Below are 13,691 nucleotides of genomic sequence, written 5' to 3'. Positions count from 1 at the left end.
AGGGGAGGATGGCAGATGGTGGGCACAGCCCTTTCTCTCAACAAGTCATCTCTCCGCTGCGTTATCTGCGGGGAATGCTCAACTCGGCCCCCTTTTATTTCATCATTCAGCAGATTTCGTGGTTGCCCAGGAGGCTATTACTTTCGCATCCCAACCCACGTACACACAGAACATCTAGCACAGTGCTCCATACACAAGTGCTCAGTAAATGTATTTCAGTAGGTCAGGTGAGAGCCCTCATTCTTGAGAAAGGACTCATCTCTGGGGCAAGTGGTCATAATTTTCAGAAGTGATTCCATGCCCCATTACTGTTTGTGCATGGAAAGGTCAAGGTAAAAATCACCGTGGGGACATGTAGGTGCACTCCCATGCTTCAGTCTGGTTATGTCCACTTTTCTGCTTTCACTGAGCCAAACCACATTCTAAGCCCTTTAGGGCTGCACCTTCCCAGTATCTTCACACGGAGCCTGGAACTGTGTCCCAAGACATAAGAACTCTTCACATGGGCGTATGTTATGCAAGGGTTTCTTTAAAGGAGGAGGCTTGGTTAGCTAATTAGCATTTAGGGAAGAGAACAATTTGACCTATGTATCATAGGTAACTTTCAAGAACCATCAAAGTGAATGGATTAAATAGTCAGATCCAGAAATAAAAACTGGGGATAAAGCATAATTGAATCCTTATTAAGGTCCTGGGGATAAGACAAGGAGAGGATTTTCTAAGACTACATGTGATAGGAAAAATGACATTGGTTAGCTCTGAACTTTATAAAAGTGCCAAATTGTTTTAAATGACAGTATAACCAGAAACTTAAAACAAACAGATTAGGAAAATACAGTACATATGAGAAAGGGTTAAAATCTCTATTATACATGCAGTCATGGAAAAGAAAAGAAAAACTATTGAGACAACCCCTCAAAGGTAAATTGCACAAGTGACATGAACCAGCATTTCCCAACAGAGAAAATAAGGAAAAATAGATATAGGAAAATACGTATTAAAATGAGAATCTTTTAAAAATATTATTAAACAAATTAGCAAAATAAAAGGTAATATCAAATGCTGACAAAAATGTGGTGAAATTAGTACTTGCATATTTCACTGGCTTTATTGTAAATTGGAAAGCAATTTTTTTTTCTTTTTTTTAGAGACAGAGTCTCACTTTGTCACTCTCAGTTGAGTCCTGTAGTGTCACAGCTCACAGCAACCTCCAGCTCTTGGGCTTAGGCATTTCTCTTGCCTCAGCCTCCGGAGTAGCTGGGACTACAGGTGCCTGCCACAACACCCGGGTATTTTTTTGTTGTTGCAGTTTGGCCAGGGCTGGGTTCAAACCTGCCACCCTCAGTATATAGGGCGGGCGTCCTACTCCCTGAGCCACAGAAGCCACCCTGGAAAGCAATTTTATTGTAACTCTCAAGAACCATAAAATAGCCATCAGTTTTGACTCCATTTTCTCACTTCTAGGAATTTATCCTAAGAAGATCGTTAAATATTAGGGAGAAAAATACTATATGCACTAAAAGTTCATCATAACATTTTAAGAGTAAAAACTTGTAAGCAACATAAATACCCTATTATAGATAAATGGCTAAACAAAATAGTTTGTTGCCCCAGGATAGAATATCGTGCATCTTGAAAATTATATGCATGAAGACAAATTTGCCGCACAGATTTATTTGATATGAGATAAAATGAGAAGAAAATCAGGAGATACATATATGGTATGTAAAAATGTATGCATCTGAGAAAAAATTGGAAGAGAACACACCAAGATGGTAGCTTTTCTCTGATGGTGGCACAATTAAAATTTTCTTTTAGGTTCGATGCCTGTAGTTCAGCAGCTAGGGCGCCAGCCACATACACTGGAGCTGGTAGGTTCTAACCCAGCCCGGGCCTGCCAAACAACAATGACAACCACAACCAAAAAGAAAAAAAATAGCCGGGCATTGTGGCAGGCGCCTGTAGTCCCAGCTACTTGGGAGGCTGAGGCAAGAGAATCGCTTAAGCCCAAGAGTTGGAGGTTGCTGTGAGCTGTGACATCACGGCTCTCTACCAAGGACAACATAGTGAGACTCTGTCTCCAAAAAAAAAAAGGAAAAAATTTTTCTTTTAATTGTCTTTTTAAACTTTTTTTTTTTTTTTGGAGAGACAGAGTATCACCGTACTGCCCTCGGGTAGAGTGCCATGACATCACACATATATTGTCATTTTAAAACATTTCATATTTATAAGCAATATAAATGTTTACATTATTTCCTTCCCGCCACTAAGCTCATTTGCCACACCAGAATACCAACACTTCTCTAAGTGGGGTACTCTAATAGCAGCCAGTTTTCTTATTTTTCTGTAGTATTAATATTTTCTGATTCATTTTATTCTCAGGTCAAAGGAAAAAGAAAAAGGAGACGAAGAAAAGATAAATAAAAACAAACGCTTCAAATGTCTTCCTCTTCTTCTTTGTCCTTTTCTTTGTATTTTTTTCCCTTGAATTAGGAAGAGAAATTATATATGATTTGGCAATTTCCTATTAATACCACAATGTCCCTGGATTACATCTTTTGGGACTGGAAGAGGAGGTGCGGGAGGTTTATAGCTCAGTGATCAAGTTTCCCCGGTGATTCACTTTACAAGAAGACTGCTTTTTTATAAAAACAAGTCACTCAAATGCTAGAAAATTCTGTCACTGGTTCACCTTTGCTCTTCTCTTTTGGGGAAATTGGCTTTTCATAGTTGCATTGTCACTGCTGTTTCTCAGAAGGTCATGCTGGAGTCTGATGGTGGAGCTACAGAAAGTTGAAGGCAGAGACCATGGTATAGACAAGAATAAAGCCACTTTGTATCCAGCACTATTGAAGCATTGAGACACAGCAGTGAAAAAAAAAAAATTCACACCTCATGGAGCTTACATTCTAGAGGAGGGATACAGATGATAAACAAAATTTAGTAGTTTTAGGTGGCGGTACATTTTCTGGATAAATATAACACCGTGGGGTGGGCACTGTGGTTCATACCTGTAATCCTAGCACTCTGGGAGGCTGAGACAGGAGAAGGGCTTGAGCTCAGGATTTTGAGAGCAGCCTGAACAAGAGGGGGAGACCCCATCTTTACTAAAAATAGAAAAAAATAGCCAGGCATCATGGAAGGAACCTGTAGTCCCAGCTATTCTGGGGGCTGAGGCAGGAGGATTGCTTGAACCCAGAAGCAATAGTTTATTCAACGAAAAAGATAAATGTCAAATGGAAGCAATGAAGAGGCTTTTGGATTGTTTGATGATCCAAAAATGAGGAACCATAGATGATGTAAACACTTCAGAAAAATACTTAAAATTCTTGCTGCTCTCAGCTGAAATATTGACATCATGCCACTGCAGCAATGACATGGATAACAAATTGGTTAATGAGTGTCATCAATTCTAAGAATATTTAAGATGCATCGCTGGAACATGAAATTTCCTGAAATATCACAACTCATATATAAAAGGATTTTATAGACATTTTTCCAAATCTGACAATTCAAAAAAATTACCTGACATTTCCAGTACATAATGTGTTGTGGAGCTGATTAAAAAAATCATATGAGTGTTTTTCAAAACAAAATTTTCAGCCATTACATGTAAAGACTGAATTCTCTTTCTAGTCTCTCTATAGAAAATGGCATTATGGAATCATTATTTTGTGAACAGGTGAATGAAGAGCATTCAGCTATAAAGTATAGTGTAAGAAAGAAGTATTTGGGAGATATGTCAGGATGTTAATTAGTAAAAATATAGGTTTGTTTGCTTTTTGTTTTTTGAGACAGAATCTCACTCTGTTGCTCTGGATAGAGTGCCATGGTTTCATTATAGCTCACAGAAACCTCAAACTCTTGGGCTCAAGAGATCCTCTTGCTTCAGTCTCCTAAGGAACTGGGACTACAGGTGCCTGCCACAATGCCCACCTAGTTATTCTATTTTTATTTATTTATTTATTTATTTACTTATTTTGCAGTTTTGGCTGGGGCCGGGCTTGAACTTGCCACCCCTGGTATATAGGGCTGGCACCCTACTCCTTGAGCCACAGGCGCCACCCATTTTTCTAATTTTAGTAGAGATGGGGTCTCTCTCTTGCTCAGGATGGTCTCAAACTCATTAGGTCAAGCCATCCACCTGCCTCAGCCTCCTAGAATACTAGGATTACAGGCATGACCCACTACTCCTGCCCTTGATTTTCCTATATTTTTGTTATTTGCCAGCTTTTAAAATTTGTAAATTGTTGTACCTTTTTTTAGAATGAAAAAATTTCTTTTCTAAGTCCAGCCCTATTGTGCAAAAGTCCATGACACTGTGATACAGATGTGCAAGTAGCTAGTACCTAATAATCAGCTAGCTAACTTTATAATCTTCAGTGTTTTATAATAATAATAAAATCTAGCATCAATCAAAAAGTATGTAGAAGAAAAATATTCCCATAATTCAACCATCTACACAGAGTAACTATTAATACTTTGGTATTTATTGCTTGCCCACCTTTTTCTGTGCAAGTGTGTGTATATATATATATATTTATCTGCATGAAATCATACCTGAACCTGCTTTTTCACTTGAGAACATTATAAATATCTTTCTGTGATCATAAATGTACATCCATGTAATTATTTTAAATATGCATTGTTTCCATTGTAGAGTTACACCATCTGATCTAAGTAAGTCCTTATTATTCTGTTGTTTTTAATTTTTCCATATGGTGAGGAAACATTGTTATAAATATCATTGTAGGCTCAGCATCCACAGCTCAGTGGGTAGGGCACTGGCCCCATACACTGGGGCTGGCGGGCTTGAACCCAGCCCAGGCTTGCTAAACAACAATGACAACTACAACAAAAAAATAGCCAGGCGTTGTGGCAGGCGCCTGTAGTCCCACCTACTTGGGAGGCTGAGGCAAGAGATTCACTTAAGCCCAAGAGTTTGAGGTTGCTGTGAACTGTGATGCCACGGCACTCTACCGAGGGCAACATAGTGAGTCTCTGTCTTGAAATAAAATAAAATATAAATAAATAAATATCATTGTTCCTACATGTGTTTGCGCTTGTCAGATTATGGTGTTAGATTTAATTCCTAGGAATAGAATTGCTGAAGATAAGGAATATGTGTATTTTCAAGGTATTTGGCACGCATTGCCAAATGGCCTTAGAATGAATAGTACTACCAACAGTGTGTGCAAATCCTACTAGCTAAGTAGGTAACATTTTTAGGGGGGCTACATTTCAGAGTCAGAAGAACGTCTCAACTTGTTGGATAGAACACAGGAACAGATAAATATAAGAAGGGGGCCTCTCCACCCCCAAAATCGGTTATTTTTAGCAACTTCCCTTCCAAGGACACTTCTCCATTTTCTCCCTAAAGCCCCATTCCTGGAGGTCAGGATTCCCTGAGGAGTGAGTGGGTGACACAGGTTGACTCTCTGGACTCTGTAACCTACTCCAAAATGCATCACCACAAATCCTCCAGCCAGTTCTCTTTGGGGGGACTGTCTTTTGGTTCTCAGATAGGATAGATTAGGAAGAATCAAGTCAGACCCAAGTGTTCATCTCACCTCTACTAAAGGTGCTTGTATTTTAAAAGGAAAAAATACAGACAATACAGAAAAAGAACATACTTTGCTTTTCATCAATAGTCAACACACTCTACATGCTTTTACTTTCTATATTTTGGGCTGCCTATTCTTTGACCACCTCTTCACATACAATGTTTTGGAAAGTTATTTTTATAGAGAGAATAGAAAGATGAGTCAATCTTCTTTTGTGATTGAAATCTTTTTATTTCTTTTTTGTCTTTTCTTTCTTTTTTTTTTTTTTAAACAGAGCTGGTACCCTAACCACTGAGCTATGAGTGCTGAGTCTGAAACATTCTTTTTTTTGTTTTTTTTTTTGGAGATAGAGTCTCACTATGTGACCCTTGGTAGAGTGCGGTGGCATCACAGCTCACAGCAATCTCAAACTCCTGGGCTTTAGCAATTCTCTTGCTTCAGCCTCCCAAGTAGCTGGGACTACAGGCACCTGCCACAATGCCGCCTATTTTTTTTGATGTTGTTGTTACAGTTGTCATTGTTGTTTACCTGGCCTGGGCTGGATTTGAACCCACCAGCCTCAGTGCATGTGGCCGGTGCCGTAACTACTGTGCTACAGGTGCCACAATCCTCCATTTTTATGTGGCCAATCCCAATTATATGGCTAAATAAAAATTAGCCACATAATTGGGATTGGGAAGTTCTGCTACTGACTAGCTCTGACTGTTTATGTTTTAAACCTCCCCTGCCCAGTTATTTCCAGTGCTGGCACTGTAGGACTTATTCATATCCAGTCCTCTCTGGCCCTGTGTTTTTACATCTCCATGCCAGGTGACTTGGCCTTGGTACTGGAAGCTGCGGCTACCCCAGAATCCTAGAAATAACATCGCTACTCTCAAGTGAAACCCAAGCTCAACATATATCAACTTATCTCCCCTTTGCTCTTTCTCAAAAACACCCAGGCCCACCCCCACCCCACCCTCGTACCACCTGACCTGAGAGGAAATACCAGAGGAAAAATCAGAGTGGAAAGGGATAACACTCTTAACTAATTTCGGTTAAAATATCTTTCTTTTGCAAATTTTATTAAAAATATTGACCAAGTGAACATGGTGCTATGACCTCTCCAAGGCCCTTGGAACAAGGAGTTTAAGTGATGGGATAGGCTGAAGCTTAAACTTGGCTATTTTCACAATAACTCCATGTTGACTCCGTCACAGCACCACTGGGATCCCTTCCCCTTTTATCTCCCCTTGACTACTGCGCCCTCTTCCACCTGGACCATAGCAACAGCCCAGTGATCCATTTTCCTTCTCCTATTTCCAAGGGTCTCCAGCCCATCTGACATGTAATTTGTCACGTGATTTGTACAATGCTATTTTCTAGTGCAGCCCTAGATTGTGGCATACCATAGGAATTGCACTGGCGTAGTATTTGAAGGGATTGCTCATCCTTCTCTTTTAAACAATGAGTAAGACATGTCATTTGTGACTTGCTTTTAAAAATAATTTTACTCATTTCCTATAGAATCTACTACCACTTACTACTAACTTGTACTTCCTTAGAGGCATCTCCAACTTCTTGTGCCTGGCATGGAGCTTGGCTCACAATCCTGCTCACCCTTCTGCTAAATGAACGAACTATATACATGACTTCTACTGGCAACAGAGCAGATTTCGTTAGGACTCTAACAACTTTGGAATTCCTCTTAACACTAAAGTTGGGTGCCTGAAATCTCTCTCTCTCTCTTAAGGATAGCTTGTGTTCTTTGCTAGCTTGGAGCAGGTTTTTGTAAGAAAGCAGCCCAAAGTCTGGTTTTGAAAAAGAGCTGAGCCAGTTTATTGTTTTCCTCTAACAGACCTCAAGTGCACAAAGTTGGTTTAATCTTTATCCTTTGTTCCTGATACTCTCTCATTCTTGTTTAATGAATGGACTTCTTTTGTTTATTACTTATTTACTTGTTAATAATCTAACAAATGTCTCTACATCCACCACCCCACCCAAGAACCCGAACACTGTCCCTTTCATTTGCCTCTGTCTTCTTCCCTAGACTCCCCCACTTCTTCCTCACTGCACAGCTCTAAATTTATCATTTTGTTGTTTCTTTTCAATTAAACTCTTTTTATTTTGAATATTTTTAGATTCTGTTGAGGTGAGATCCATTTATTCAGTTTCCCCCGACAGTAAAATCTTGCAAATCTATATTCCGTACAACATGCATGACATCACAACCAGGAAGCACAGTGACATTGATGCAAAGTGTAGAACATTTTCATCACCACGGGAATCTCTCCTGTCACCCTTTAGCATGTCATCACAGCCACTTCTCAACTGTACTTGGGCCATCTCCTCCTTAACCCTGGCAATCACCAATCTGTTCTCCATTTCTGTAATTTTTGTCATTTCAACATGTTATTTAAATGTAACTCAGACTGTCTATACTTATTTGAGTTGGCTTTTTTTCACTCAGCACAATTCTTTGGAAATTTCATCCAGGTCATTGTATCAATAATTAGTTCCTTTTGTTGCTGAGAAGTATCCCATGGCACAGATGTAACACAGTTTTCTTTTTTTTTTAACAATTGTTTTTTGTGGGTTTTTTTTTTGAGACAAGACCACTTTGTTAACTTTGGTAGACAGCCATGGCATCACAGCTCACAACAACCTCAAACACTCAGGCTCAGCTATTTTTTAGAGATGGGGTCTCCCTCTTGCTTAGACCGGCCTCTAACTAATGAGCTTAGGTAATCCACCTGCCTCAGCCTCCCAAAGTGCTGAGATCACAGGTGTGAGCCACCACTCCTGGCCTTGTTTAACCATTGTTAAAGTCATCTGGGCTGTTTCCTAGTTCTTGGCTATTACAAATATAAAATTGCTATAAACATTTGTGTACAGGATTTTTGTAAACGTAAGTCTCCATTTTTCAGGAGTGCAATTGCTGTGTCATGTGGTTGTTGAATATTTAGTTTTTGAAGAAACTGCCAAAGTGTTTTCCATAATGGCTATATATTTTTTATTTCCACCTGCAATATATAAGTGATACAACTTCTCTGCATGTTCTCCAACATTTGCTATTGTCGCTATTTTTTTATTTTAGCCATTCCGATGCACGTGGGATAACATCCCATCGTCCTATATGCATTTTCCGAATAATGATGTTGAATATCTTTTATTTGCCATCCAGATATGCTGTTCCATAAAATATTTCTTTGTGTCTTTTATGCATATTATAATTAGTTACTCTGCAGTTGAGTTTTGAGAGTTCTTGATATATTCAAGATTCTAATCCTTTGTAGGCTATGTGGTTTGTAAATATTTTTCCCACTACATAGCTTGTCTTTTCATCCTTTTAACATAGCAAAGTTTTTAATTTTTATTAAGTCCAATTTGTCGGGTTTTTTTCCTTTTTTTTAAAATTGAGACAGGGTCTTGCTCTGTTGCCCAAGCTGGAGTGTAATGGTGCAATCATTGCAGCCTTGACCTCCTGGGGTCAAGTGATCCTCTCGTCTCAGCCTCCCTAGCAGCTGGGATTGCAGGGGCAATTCACCACTTTCTCACTTTATAAATCATGCTTTTTATGTCAAGTCTAAAAACTCTTTGCTTAGCCCTAGAGCCTGAAGATTTTCTTCTTTTTTTTTTTCAAATACTTTGTAGTTTTCATTTGATATTTAAGTGTGTGATCTAGGTTCATTTCTCTATAAGGTGTGAGATTTAGGTGGATGTTCATTTCTTTCTTTCCCTTATGGATGTTGAGTTGCTCCAGTACTATTTGTTGGAAAGGCTGTTTCTTCCATTGAATGGCTTTGGTACCACTGGCAAAACTCAGTGGGGTATATTTGTGTGATTCTATTTCTGGGTTCACTTCTCTGTTCCACTGATCAGTGTGTCTGTCTCTGCAAATAACCCACAGTCTTCCTTATTATAGCTATATATTAAGTATTATTATTATTATTATTTTTTTTTTTTTGCAGTTTTTGGCTGGGGCCGAGTTTGAACCCACCACCTCCAGCATATGGGGCCAGCGCCCTACCCCTTTGAGCCACAGGCACTGCTCTATAATAAGTCTTAAAATTGGCTAGACTTATTCCTTCCACGTTTTTCTTTTTCAAGAATGTTTTAGCTATTCTAGTTCCTTTCCCTTTCCATATAAATTTTAAAATAATCTTGTTTATAGCTACCAAAAAAACCTTGCTGGAATTTTTATAGAACTTTCATTAAACATGTATATATATGTAGGGAGAAGTGATCAGGTAGAGTCTTCTGATTCATGAACATGGTATGTCTGTTCTTTATTTACATCTTTGGTTTCCTTCCTTGGTGTTTTGTACCTCTCAGCATACAAGTCCTGTACATGTTTTATTAGGTTTACACCTAATTTTTTTTTTGAGTGATTACAAATGATATTTAATTTTTCGTTTGTCCCTGTGTTCATGGCTAGTCTAGAGAGATATAACTGATTTTGGTAGGTTTATCTTATGATAAGATTTTGTGGCTCAGCGCCTGTGGCTCAAGCAGCTAAGGCGCCAGTCACATACACCTGACCTGGCAGGTTCGAATCCAGCCCGGGCCCACCAAACAACAACGGCTGCAACCAAAAAAAAAAAAAAAGCCGGCCGTTGTGGCAGGCACCTGTAATCCCAGCTACTTGGGAGATGGAGGCAAGAGAATCACTTGAGCCCAGGAGGTGGAGGTTGCTGTGAGCTGTGATGCCATAGTACTCTACCCAGGGTGACAGCTTGAGGCTCTGTCTCAAAAAAAAAAAAAAAAAAAAAAAAGATTTCGTAAGTTTATCTTGTGTTTATTTTGTAGGTTTGTCCTGTGAACTTGCTGAACTCATTTATTAGTTCTAGGAGATTTTTGTAGATTCCTTGGGATTTTCTACACAGATAATTGTATCTTCTAAAAATAAATAGTTTCATTTCTTTATTTCTAATCTGCTTACTTTTTCTTTTCTTTTCTTGTTTTGCTCCAATAACACTTGTGAGAGCAGACATTCTTGCCTTGTTTTAGATCTTAGAAGGGAAAACTTTGGTCTTTTACCATTAGGTATAACAATGATAGCTGGAAGTTCCCCTTTATTTCTACCTTTCTGGGAATTTTTTACATGAATCATTGTTGCATTTTGTCAAATGCTTTTTTCTGCATCCCTTGATATGATCATGTGATTTTTCTTAATGGCTGTTAGTGTATTAGATTGATTTTCAAATATTGAACCAGACTTGCATCCCCTGGAATAAGATCTACTTGGTCTTGGTGTATAATTCTTTTAATTTATTGCTGAATTCACTTTTCTAATATTTTGTTGTTTTATTGTCTATATTCATGAGGGATATTGGTCTATATTATTCTTTTTTTATTGATTTTGTCTAGTTTTGTTATTAGAGTATTATTAGATTCATAAAATGAATTGGGAAATGTGTTTCTTCTATTTTCTGGTACAGAGTCTATAAAGTTGGGGTCACTTTTTAAAACATTTGGTACAATTCTCCAATAAAACCATATTGGCCTGGAGATGACTTTTTGGGAGCTTTAAAATTATGCAGGAATTCCCTTTGTATTTATAGGGCTATTAGAATTATCTATTTCAAGGCTGAGTGTGGTGGCTTACACTTGTAATCCTAGCACCTCTGGGAGGCCAAGGCAGGTGAATTGCTTGAGCTCAGGAGTTCAAGACAAGCCTGAGCAATAGCAAGACCCCATCTCTAAAAATATCTAAGCATTGTGGCAGTGTCTATAGTCCCACCTACTCGGGAAGGTGAGGCAAGAGGCTCTCTTGAGCCCAAGAGTTTGAGGTTGCTGTTAGCTATGACGCCATGACACACTACCAAGGATGACAAAGTGAGACTACCACAAAAAAAAAAAAAAGAATCTATTTCATATTGGAAAAGTTGTGATAGTTTGTGTTTTTGTGAGAATTGGTCCATTTTGTTCAAGTCGTCACATCTATATGTGTATAATTATCTGTAGTATCTAGAAGTTCTCTAGTGATAGTCCCTGTTTCGTTAGTGTAATTCACTGTCTTTTTTTTCTTTGTCAGTCTTGCTAGAGGTTCATTAATTTTATTGATCTTTTTGAAGAATAAGCTCTTTGAGCGGTTTTCACTTTTTTTTTTTTTTTTTGAGATAGTCTCATTTTGTCACCCTTGGTAGAGTGGTCTGGCGTCATAGCTCACAGCAACCTCAAACTCTTGGGCTCAAGAGATCTTCTTGCCTCAGCCTCCCGAGTAGGTGGGACTACAGGCGCTGCCACAATGCTTAGATATTTTTAGTGATGGGGTCTTGCTTTTGCTCAGGCTGGTCTTGAACTCCTGAACTCAAGCAATTCACCTGCCTCGGTCTCCCAGAGTGCTGGGATTACAAGTGTGAGCCACCACAGTCAGCTTCTGTATCATTTTTGTTTCAACTTCATTAATTTCTGCTCTTTATTATTTTCTTTTTTTTTTTTTGCTTGTTTTAGACTTATTTTGCTTTTCTTTTGCTAGGTTCTTGAGATAAAAGTTTTGAGATGTTTGTTGCTATCAATTTCTCTGTTGGCACTGCTTTCGCTATGTCACACAAATTTTGATATATTGTGTTTTCATTTCTATTCAGTTCAAGTTTTTAAAACAATTTCCTTCATTTTTCAGGGAGGGGAAAGGAAGGAGGGAGGAGAGGGGAAAAGGGAGAGAGGAAGGGGACAATGGAGGGGGATTATTGTGCTCTCACCTAAAAGGCACAATGTAGAATTCTATGGCACACCTTCTGGGTGAAGGTCTCAACTACAACTTGGACTTGACTAACAAATGCAAACATTGTAACCTAATCATATGTACCCTTAAGTTAATCTGAGATAAAAAAAGTTTTCTTCAAACTTCCTATTTCCTATGGATTATTTAGAAAAGTATTTATTCCAAGTGTTCGGAGATATTCTTTTTACCTTTCTGTTATTGATTTCTAGTTTGATTCCATATGGTCAGAGAATACACTCAATGTGATTCTAATTCTTTTTAATTTCTTGAGGTTTGTTTTTTGGCCCAGGATACAGTCTGTCTTGCTATATTTTCCATGGCACCAGAAACAAATGTATATTGGATAAAGTGTTCTGCAAGTTTCAATTTGATCCTGTTTGTTAGTGGTGCTGTTGAGATCTATGTCCTTGCTGATTTTCTGTCTAGTTGCTCTACAAGTCATTGGGAGATATCTTCATTTTTGCCTATTAGGTGTAAATGTTATCTTCTTGTGGTCTTAATTTGCATTTCCCTGGGTTCTAATGAGATTTATCATAAAAGTAAATGTTTTTCTTCCTCCCTAATTACACTTTTTAAAGCATGTAGTTGACACTTAACAACTTATTCAAATCTGTTGGTTTCTTTTTGCTTATTTCTGTTTTTTCCCTATGTAGTCATGTAGTGACCTCTGTAAATGCATCTTAGGAGAAAAGTCAGGAATGTGTCTCTGGGTAATTCTCCTTGTGTAGCTCCACCTGGTACAGTGCCACAAATAATTAGATATATACTCAAGTCAAAACTCTCCAATTACTCCCCATTTCCTGACAAATATAATCCTAAACTTTAGCCTGTCATTTAAGGCCTATATAGTACACTGCTGATTTACCTAATCCTCCTATCTCAATGCCTCACTATTCTCCAGCTAAGTTGGTCAACCAACTAGCTTGAAACAAAGCTAGTTGGCAATGCCATTCCCTCTCCCTACAACGCCCTTTGTCAACCAAAATTCTATTTATGCTTTAAATGTGGCTCAAATGCTCCCTCTATGGAGACTTTCTTGCTCATTCCCACTGGAAGTGATTGCTTTTTCCTCTCAATTCCTGAAATGTCCACCATAAGGTGACTGCACGGCTTGGGATCATAATGTACACATCTGGGAAACTACAAAGCTTCTCACCTCAGTGATTCACGTCAGAGCTGTCTTGCTTCTGCACATCTATTTTTTGATTATGGGCAAAGTGCCTCTCCTTTATTAGTGTTATAGCTCACGTAATGAGTATTGTTAAAATTCCATCTCAAATGACACCAAAAGTGGGATATTAGGTAAATTACCAATTTGATGAGCAGAAAGAAATATTACCAATATAACAGACTGGAAGGATGAATTACTCTGAATAGTGATAAATTCATGCTATGAAGTGATTTCCATATACTTGTCAGTA

Source organism: Nycticebus coucang, chromosome 10 (assembly GCF_027406575.1).
Source record: "Nycticebus coucang isolate mNycCou1 chromosome 10, mNycCou1.pri, whole genome shotgun sequence".
NCBI lineage: Eukaryota > Metazoa > Chordata > Mammalia > Primates > Lorisidae > Nycticebus > Nycticebus coucang.
Note: the sequence above shows the minus strand (reverse complement) of the source record.